The 11223-nt window shown below is 35.2% G+C and overlaps 1 non-coding gene across 1 annotated transcript; it reads left to right on the plus strand.

The window, feature by feature from the left end:
• The first annotated feature begins 8422 nt into the window (after positions 1-8422).
• On the plus strand, positions 8423-8495 carry TRNAA-CGC (transfer RNA alanine (anticodon CGC)). Its single transcript has one exon. It is a non-coding gene; the product is annotated as a tRNA-Ala (tRNA).
• The last annotated feature ends 2728 nt before the right edge of the window (positions 8496-11223 follow it).

Here is an 11223-nt window from a genome sequence, read left to right on the forward strand (position 1 = left end):
CGTGAATGTATAACTCCTCACCGGCTGTCCTCTTGCCTTAAAATCACCACGAAACTCGAAAGATAGCTCCAAGAACTCTCAAATTCGTCTGGTAGCTTCAGGTTATTTTTAGGTTTAAGTTAAACATGTTTAAATACCCAAAACAAGGCCCAAATTGAAACAAAAACGAAATAAATATAGCCCAGCGACTCCTAGGCGCCTCGCGACCAGGAGCTTAAGACCTGGCCACGCGGCGCGGCGTGTTCCTCTAAGGGGTCGGTCTGACCGGTTCTCTGTTCTGACTCCTTCCTGACGCGTTCCGGATCTCCGTTTCGGCTCTTTGTAGCTCGTTTTTCGTCCTTTTATATCACGATCAACTCCCGGAACCTACGAAACATAAAAGTGTTAGTGGTATACAAATCTCGACTAAAAACGAACAAAAACTATTAAAATACTAATTAAAATATACAAGGGAAACATAAACATTTAGCATTATATCAAATATCCCCACACTTATTTTTTTTCGTCCCTGAAAAAGTTTGATGCAGTTGATTAAGAATCGGAAAATACAGTCTTACAAACATATAGGTTAATTTTTAAAGCTCAGAAAAACGCAAAAACCACGATCACCGATATTGTTATCCACTTAAACCCATGCCTTAATCTTTACCGGGAAAAATAAGATCCGACATTAATATTACTCAGTGGTTTACACAACTAAAACCCGCTTATTTTCAGCTTTTACCGGACCAAACCACCCCAACTTGACTTAAACCTCAAAATTAGCATAATTAAAACTTTTGTTGCTCTATTTTTTTCATGAATAGTTAAGACGATCAAGGGTATTGTTTATCCACCTAAGCTTAAGCATCAAAGTCTACCAAGCAGCCATTAGATACAATTAAGGTTCAATTAATGAATAGCTAGTGTTCCCCACAACATGACATACCCCCATTATCAAGTAATACCCCGAAACCATCACCATAGGTGAGTATGCAAAATTTCATTTGTAGGGCTTACATGTAGCGTGTCCCTTGTGGTCCGTTTCTTAATGGTAATGAGACACGAGCAAGGGGACCCCACATGGCTAACAGCGTGGATGACCAAGTCTGTAGTGTATATGTACTTTTGTACTTTTGTGACCATATTTATAGACTTATAAGGGTTTGCTCTTTTTGGCTTTATTTTAAATATCCACAACCCCACTTAGGAATTGTGAATACCCAGATGAACATATTGCATACAGACCCATGGTCTCCGGACCCGAAGCATCCCATCACCACAAGATTTAAGGTTATAAAACCATACGCCAATGAGGTGTAAAACACTAAACTAGCAGTTTAAGATTTATATCACAGGCTACACGGCATACTCTAACGTTAAACCTACCCAAGCATCATATGATAACTTATTCAGATTTTTAAACTTTATAATATTTCCACATTTCATACCAAAATTTGAGACTTGAGTATGGCCCGACCTTTCATTACTTATCTTCTACGGGCAAAACGCTTTACCCACAAAAGATTTCTGTTTTAACCATTTTATCAAATTTGCCCTTTCATTTTCAAGGCTGAGCCTACCGACACATCCCAAGTTAAGTGTGCTTTCTTTTATTTATCTCATATTATTAGTAGTTTGAAAAACCAATTTACGATAAAATCATCATCTCCTACTTTCACGCAATAAAACTAGACTCAAGGGACATTTTTAAAACATTTTTCAATTTTTTTTCAATTTTTTTTTAGTTATTTACATTAACTGTCTTAACACATTTCCCGTTAGAATTTTGAATCATTAATTAATTGCTAACTCAAAAGTTCGAGGGCTTCTTTGTAATTAACTTATTCTTTTCTAATTCTAAGAACTGTTCTGTCATTTCATTAAACTTCTAGTTCTTTAATTGACTCTTTAACGAATTGGTCCTTTAAACGAACTGGACCCTCTAACGAACTGGTCCTTATAACGATTTGGACCTTATAACGAACTGGAGCCTTGACGGATTAGTCCATATAGCGAACCAGCCCATGTAATGAATTGGATCTTCAAATTCGTTATCTCTTTTAACAAATGATCAATGCGAATTGGGAGCTAGTTCGTTATCTTATCCTTAAAGAATTTGAACACGAACCAAGTCTAGTTCGTTAGACTTCCCTTAGCGAACCACTTAGCGTATCACCTCTAGTTCGTTAACTCCCCGTTAACGAATTAGGCTTAGGTCAGAGAATGTCAGAACATTCTCTGACATCCCTTTAACCTCGTAACACTTTCCGGCGCCGCCTTTCCGGCGCTGCCTTTGCCAGAAAATCGGGATCTCGCCGGAAAAGCGAGATCCTGCTTATTTCTCTACCGTTTTCACCGTTTTTCATCCCGTTTGATCCTGATCTGAGCTAGGGTGACCCCTAAGCTCACCTTAGGTTCGGTTTATACCCGATTCCACCTGGATCTCGTGACTCTAACGGTTTAACGGTGTCGGCTCGTCGTTTCTTGACTAAATCTAACGGGTTTTAGTTTATACAACATCATACTATCATTACCTTGAATCGGGATCGGTTTTCTATATTGGATCGGCTAGAGAAATGAGAGAAATTAGAGAGAGAGGGCTTAAGTGTGTGTTTTGGTGGTGTATGGAATATGTATAAAATGAATGATAAATGGGTAATTATGATTTATATAATTATGGATCATGGGCTTAAGCCCATGGTCTTTTCTTCTTTCCTTCTTAACCCGAGTGCATAACCTATATCCATTTAGCCCAACACCAGCCCGACTCAATATAACTCATATTTTATTAACCGAACGAGAAAACGGGATGTTACATGTTTGAAAGTTAATTTGTATATAATAAATAAATATAATAACAAATATTATTAAAATAATATTATTTTGAATAACGCAATATTTTTCTTAGGTAAATTTCCCGAATATAAAAACAGGTCGGTTAATATAAATTTGGAAAACCCGAGTTGTTACAATATGCGTATTTACAGTATTTAACTATTATCTAGTATTCAAAACCGTAACTGTTAGTCTTGTGTGTTTAACAGTTTATACCGAACGTGTTTTATGCTTATATGCTTTACTTGAATACTTGTCGGAGAGGTCCAACATATCCTCAGTCTAGTATGCTCATACGTCCGTCGTGTTAGCCATTGTTCAGTTTCATCTGACATCGAGGTTACCGACAACATTATTTACTTGCTCATTGGTTAAATTGCTTATCTCACTTGACATAGTTTGCATCTTTCTTTATTTATTATATATTAGTAACTTTGTGTCTTAAACTGGTGTTTTACTCACTCAACATGTGTTATTGAAAAACATTTCTATTTTTATACGCATATGCAGGTTACTGTTTGAAATAGTTGCAAGATTTGGTGAAGACTTAGTGAAGAATTTAAGTTAGAAAAGGTTTAATTAAGATCATTTGTGACATAAGTTGTATTGTTGTATGATTATGGATTTTGTACTTTGTACTTGAATTATTTGAATCTTTTAATCGAATTAAAAAGATATTGTCACCTTTAAATATTGCATTATAGTACCTTGAGAGCTGTGAGCAGTCAGCTCACGCCCCGGCATTTCCGCCTTAGATTGGGGTGTGATAGATTGGTATCAGAGCCGAAGGTTTAAGATAGGTCATTTAGTGGTGCCTTAGAAACATGCTTAGGAGCCCCATGCGTGCTTATTTGTTTACATGATGTGTTGTATATGATTGTTTACAGCTTACGTAATTACTTGCTAGATTAAGTACTTATTTAACTATTTAAATAATAATTGTTTATTATTATATTGTCGTGCACACACACACAACTCCGAGGCTATGCCTCAACCTTCAAAGAAAATTTTTCGTAAATATTTTAAATCAAAGTATATCATCTTTTATTTTCGGGAAATTCCTTAAGAATTCCCTACTTTTGTTTTTACCCATACATCTTAATGCTAGGTAGTATGACAAGTTCCTCTAGGCCAAAGAGGAACACAATTGTCATACGACCGACACCTTAGGTGGATTTTAAACCGAATTCATGATGGTTCGTGGCTAAATTCGGTAAATTCCGATTATTATGTTTTGTTATTTAGTTGGTTAGTTGGGTGAAAAATCCATGGTATCCATGGGCACTCCTACTATCCATTCCTCATCTTTTTTTGGATGTTATTTTTGTTGGATTTCATCATGAGTGGTGGTTCACGAGATGCTCCAACTATTCATATTTTTCTTTGTTTATTCATTATTTAGTTTGGTCGGTTAAAACGCCATGTAACGCTCATGGGCCGACAAACTCTATTGTATTGTTAATTCGTTAATTAGTTGGGACAGTTAAAACGCCATGTAACGCTCATGGGCTGTCCAAATCAGTTAGTTTTAGTTTCATTGGGTCATTCAAACTGCCATGGAAAGCTCATGGGAGGCCAACACACAAATTATGTTTCGTTAGTTTATTGCAAAGTTGACTTAATCAAATACAAATTAACTTTTAAACTAACTTCATCTCCTCGTGTAGTCATCACACATTAATCATATTGACTACATCATCTAATAACTATTTACGCTATGCACCCCTTACCTTATAAACTTTTATCTTTATTCCTCATGATACAACTCGAATCCCACATTTATGAAAAGCAAAGTTATTATATAAACAGTTAAACTTTTATTATCTAAATGATTTTCTCAACTTATCCTCCATCTTAAAAATCTTTATTTTTGGTCCTCATAGAATGTCTCACCTAAGAAACCACTATCATCCTCGACATCAATGGTCTAGTTCTCATGACCACCGCGTGTATAGCCAAGGAGTTAACTGTTGCAACCTCTAAAATAGAAACTCAAATTCAACACATTAATCAACCAATTCAAACTTGTTCATTAACTTACTTGATTGAAATTATAATTCATTTACCCCAACTCATCCTCACAGCAACAACAACGACAAGTCTATTCATAAAAACTATGTTGTTAATCAAATCAATCATCAACCTCGACAAAATCAAAGTATCCCGAGCAAGAAACCTCCCATCGGTATTCACTCGTTATGCCCCACTAGTAACTTTCATCATTCGAATCAATCCTCATGTCGTTTTTGCACCCAAATCGCTTCGACCATCCTTTCATATACTTTCCCCACACCGCTTAATGCACAAGTTGTCCCGCAATAGTCTACCCCTCATGCTCAACTTGATGCCCCTACCACCCGTGCTTGCTACCATCCAGGAGAACCTAATCCCCCTCGTGATATGCTCCCTTTGATTATCCATGCCAATCAAGTTCAAACTATAGCTACACCCCACTACATTACCCATCAAGTCCAAACCTATCAGTCCCACGTCTTTCAAGCTCCTCCCATCAATCAAGACCAACCTTACCTAACCCAAACTTATCAAGTTTCGCACCCGCAGACTCAAGTTTACCAAGCCTACACTAATCAAACAACCCTCTTGCAAACCGTTCACGCTCAAGTTATTCAAGCAATTCCGAATTAATCTACCTCGACTTCTCAAGCTCGCATCAATCAAATCATTCAAGATGCTCAAGTCCCAAGGTTCCAAGTCATGCACAACTGAAGATTTAAAATACTAGAAGACTTTGCCACTCACCATATTCTATCTTACTTGAATTTAATAAATTTTGAATTAAAGTTTTTATGAATTATTGAAGTACTTTTTAAGACTTTCTATTATTAAGCCCCCTGAGTAAAGTTTAAAATTATTGAAGGGTGGTTCTATAAAATTCCCCATTTTAAATAACCAAACTATAAACTTTTGTCTATTTAAAGATATCTCACTAAAAACTCCTTTCCATAAAGGATTTTTATTTTTAAAATTATATATTTAAACGTTTTGTAAATCCACACGATGGGACGAATCATGTGGATCATCCGACGATGAAAATAATTATGGTCCAGAACATAATTATCAAAGTCCTCCCATGGAAATCATGATGAGTAAGATTGTGTGTCATAATATAGAATTGAAAGTAGTTGGGATAACAGTACGAATGTAAATATGATAAGGACATGGTGGATATGCCGCTTGTACATCCTATATATAAGTGCCCTTATCGGATTTTCATTTGGAGCGTTGTTTTAACTATTCAAAGTTCTGTGCTATGATAACTTTTAATTTTTATTTTAAAGTTTTCTTTTCCTCAAACTTTAATGGTTTTGTTATAAAATCCTTTAATTTCCTGACGAAATCCCCTAAAGTAGGGGAGACCATAACAACTCAGTTTTCTAAATTTGTAATACCCGACCCGTTTTATATTCGGGAAATGTTATCGATAAAAAACATTGCGTTATTCGAGTTTATATTATATTAATATTATTTGTTATTATAATTTATTTAATATATAAAATAAATTTGATTTATATTTAAATTTAATCCTAAACTAAACTTCAAACTCAATTTGCTTCCCTTTTCATTCTTCAAGGACTTATCTGGAAATCTGATATATTAATATATAACAATATCCATTAACCCATTTACCATCACCCGTTTACCCGGACCACTTCTTAAACCGTGCCCCGGTATATACGCTGGACATATTTCTCGAACGTCGTATTAGATAATCACGTTATGCAATATGATATGTGTATACATAGCGCTTGTCATTCTTTCCAACAACCATAGGCGACATGGATTTCTAACAGAATGTCAACGTTGTTGAAGAACCCCAAACACCTCTAGATGTCTTTTCGTGAAGACTCTTGCACTTTCTTAAAATAATCTCTTTTTTCATTGATCAGGTCTCTAAACGTTTTAACGATAATCGCATACTCCGGATATATCTCATCACCCAAATAGTAACCATGTCGGCAGTAGCTATCGTTAGCCCAAAACGAAGCGATGAGAATGGTATTGGAGATGTGACCCTCCATCACAGTCGACTGTTCCAAGACGTTTATGTCATTGTTGGAACCGGCGACACCAAATAAGGTCGAACAAATCCAAAGGCGTATGAAGCAATCGCCTGAAGACTGACTGTTGGTCCTTTTTTGTCATCTCGTATGTATTTATCTCATCATGCGGTTGGACAGTTAGCTCATTCCCATTTCATACAATCTATACTCCCGATCATGTCGGGTAAACCATGAACTCTTGCATGCGCCTCGTAAATCTGTTCTAGATCGTTAAAATATGGTGTTCTTATATAATATGGAGCATAAATCTTTATTATTATTGTTATTATATATATATATATATATATATATATATATAAATCTATTTAAAAAAACCTACAAGTGATATATATATATATATATATTTTAAAATTGAAATATACTGTAGCAGAAATGCTCCAAGGTGTCTCGGATTGTTTTATTGGTCATATTTAAGTACTCATCATTGATGTCAGTCGTGTTTCCTTAGGCGAGCACGTGTATAGCCGAAGTAACCTTTTGGATTGCGGTAAGTCCTAGCGTCCGTCGACCGTCCGGTTTTGCTTAAAGTAATCAAACTTGCACCACATATCTTCGGTAATGCGCAAAAATAAACGTTTAGACATCCGAAATCGACGCCTAAAAATCTCTGGGTTATTGTATCTCGGCAACTTATCGAAGCTTTGCCATCAAACGAGCGTTCTCAACCAAACGGTCTCCTAAATATATGCTCTTTACGTAACATGGGATGGAGGAGAACGAAGAGAACTCATATAATTTGTCGCGAGCAAAATCGCACTTGTAATTGCCCGTGGATGAATTATATAGGAAAAAAAGTGTTTTTTTTTGGTTTTTTAATATAGCCGTTGGTTTAACGGTCATGTTTTAAAATTCGTGCCAACCAACGTTATGCAGGAAACGCTCGATCAAAAAACCAACACAAAACAGGGGGTGTTTTAGGCTCAAAACGCCGGCTCACAAACCGACTACGGACGGTCTAAGGATGTTGACATTTTCTGGATTAATTTCAAGTTAGTGACGTGATGATGAAATTTTATAATGTTTATAGAAAGGTGTTATTTTGCTACCCATAATGATAAATGGTGTCGACGATACATTTTTGAGCAATCTAACATTTTTGTTTAGTTTGTACTTAATATATATAATGGGTAAAGACAGATATGTTAAACCATTGTATTCATGAAGTTGTATTAATAATATAACTTTTTAATTAAATATATAGTCTCAAGACTCAATTTAACTGTGTTTGTTTGTCCCGATCGATTGGATATCAAGGAGTTCGGTACCTAAATTTCAAATCCTGTACACTAAAAGTGAAGGCATGTATTTTTAAGCATTGTTCTATACATGCATTATTATAATTTTCTAATACGGTTTTAATACACGTGTGTATAATGCAATTTCCAGTTATCAAAACAAAACATTAATGTAGTCGTAGATAATCAAACTTGTTTATTTAAAGAGAAGACGTCACGTCAAGTATCCATAAACGAAAACAAAAGAGAATGAATGAGAGTTGAACAACCGTACATATATAACAGGATGGGGATGTAGCTCATATGGTAGAGCGCTCGCTTCGCATGCGAGAGGCACGGGGTTCGATTCCCCGCATCTCCATTTTAATTCTTTCTTTTACTTTTTCATGAGCAAAGAAGGTTCTGGTGGCGATTGGCACATTATTATAACTATTTGCTTAATAGTTCAACTCAATGATACATTGGTTAGCATTACTTATACATCGTGGTGACCATTGTCATATCAAAATAATCATATTTATCTTGAACGATGTTGTGCTCTGAACCTCAAACTAGTAACAAAGCTTATTCTGATTTTCGTTTGGTCATTAAGTAAATCCTAATGATCTAATTAAACACATTAAAATTATCAACACTTGCTGTAGATCCAATTAGTTAAGATGCTATGGAATAAGACCGCTTACAGTGCATTTTTCTTATTCGCTTGTCGACCCCATGCGCCCATCCCGATGATAGTTTCGGACTCCAACAGTGTCGCATTTGGTATTGCAACCTCAAACCATGATAACCAAGTCGTTCCCTTTTCTTCTTATTGCAGGTAACGACTCTGATCTTAGTTGTTAAATGAACAATAAAATCCAAGTTTTCGTGGAATATGACGTTTGGGTTAAATGGGGGAAGACGGTTCTGACGATCTATGTGCTAATAATATTTTGTAGGCCTGTAAACGATCGAGCGAACACTTAACCATACAAATATTTGCGTTCTTGTTTGTTCGTTCAAAAATGAACATATTCGTGTTCATTCATTTAAAATGTAAACGAATAGTTCACGTTTTACGAACACGAACAAACATACATAAAAGAACGTAAACAAATATAAACGAACATAAAATGAACACAGATGAAAAAAAATAAGAAAACATATTAGGGTGATATAATTTGTAAAATACAAACAATATTTAGTTATTTTCTATTAATATGTAAACGAATATGAACAAACATAAATCAAAAAATATAAACGAATGGTTCATGAATTATTCACTAAATGTCCGGTTCGTTTATATGCCTATGCCGAGTTAGCTAGGAAACATTAACCAGTAGTACACTGTACATGGAGCTCCATGACTTGTAACCCACCCCACGCCGTCCTAGAAAATAATAAATATTCTGCATACATGTTATGGAACAACCCCATGAAACCACGTATGTGTTATTATGAAATTATGTAGTTACATAGTCAATATCTTGAACAAGGAAAAAGAAGATTTGACTTTTTTTTATTGTATAGAATTGACTTATATTTAGTCAAATGTCACGTTACATGAAACTTTAGTCTCAAGTCTTATCACGATTTTCAATTCACACGTAAATAACTTCTGAATTTTCTATTTTCAATTTTCAATTTTCACCATTAACCATGCATGTGTGTGTGTTTTTTTTATCATCCATGACTTTATCTATCTTTTAATAATAATAATAACAATAATAATAACAATAACAATAATAACAATGTTTTCAGACCCGGCCCGGGCGTCGACCCGGACGTCTTACCGGGTCAAAGGTCGAACCGACCCGGGAGGGCGCACCGGTGTTTGACCTGGATGACGTCATAAGTAATTTAAATATATATATTTATATATATAATTCATATACATATAAAAATAATAATAACCAAAAATAATAAAATAATAATAAACTTTAATGTTTATTTATGTTTCATACATTGTTTTTTTGAATATATATGATTTATATTTGATCAATAAAGACATCAATGAAACTTGGTTGGTTGGCTCATGGTTAATTATTAAGCTTCTACCTAGGAAATGACTCAAGTTCAAATCTCATCATGCACATTTCATTTTAGATTTAATAAAAAAAATGGGTTTTACCGGTCGACCCGCCGGGTCACCGGGTCCGGGCCGACTGCCTCCCGCCAAACCCGGCCGGGTGTAAGGCCCCGTTCCCGGAAGTCCTAATTTAACGTCGGATTTACTCATAAACACAGTTCTACAAATCAGAGTTTATTAAAACTTTCGCGGAATATAAAATTGTAACTGTTTATTACAAAACATTTAATCTTTTTCTTTTAAACCATAACATAAATCCTCATATTAAAACATCATTTCTTCCATCTTCAAATGCCAGCCGTTCGATCCATGCCATGTGTCAACCTCATGCTAGCTCTTTAATTATATTCACCTGCGTGCATACTAAAAGTCAGTTACGCTGAGTGAGTTCTAATTAATCATGCGACATACAATACATACACATATCTTATATACATACGCATCTTATCCTTGTATAATTATCCATAAGAGGACGTCACATAATATCTATTAAAAGAACTATTACTATTACCCTGCTATTTATATTCTCCATAGAAGGACACTCTATATATATATTCTCCATAGAAGGAACATCCTATATACTTCCATAGAAGGAACACTATGCTTTCCATTAAAGGAACACTATGCTTTCCATCAAAGGAACACTGGGCTTTCCATTAAAGGAACATTATGCTTTCCATCAAATGAACACGGGGCTTTCCATTAAAGGAACACTATGTTTTCCATCAAAGGAACACTCTGTATATTATCCGTATAGGGAACTCTGTATATAAGTTATCATTTAATATCCATATAAGGAGACCATCATATCTATTCTTGGCAATACATGCAATATCCGAAGATCATTCACGTATCGACAAGTAATCATCCCTGCATTACATACAATATCCATATCTTTATTTATAACCTAACGGTACATGCAATATCCGAAGATCGTTCACGTACCGACAAGCAATCATTCATAACGTACACATATATCACATAGGGCATACACTTATCACTTAGGATAAGTGTATTGACT

Source organism: Bidens hawaiensis, unplaced genomic scaffold (assembly GCF_021521415.1).
Source record: "Bidens hawaiensis isolate Kalapana, Puna unplaced genomic scaffold, B.hawaiensis_p1.1 tig00000369_1, whole genome shotgun sequence".
Classification (NCBI taxonomy): domain Eukaryota; kingdom Viridiplantae; phylum Streptophyta; class Magnoliopsida; order Asterales; family Asteraceae; genus Bidens; species Bidens hawaiensis.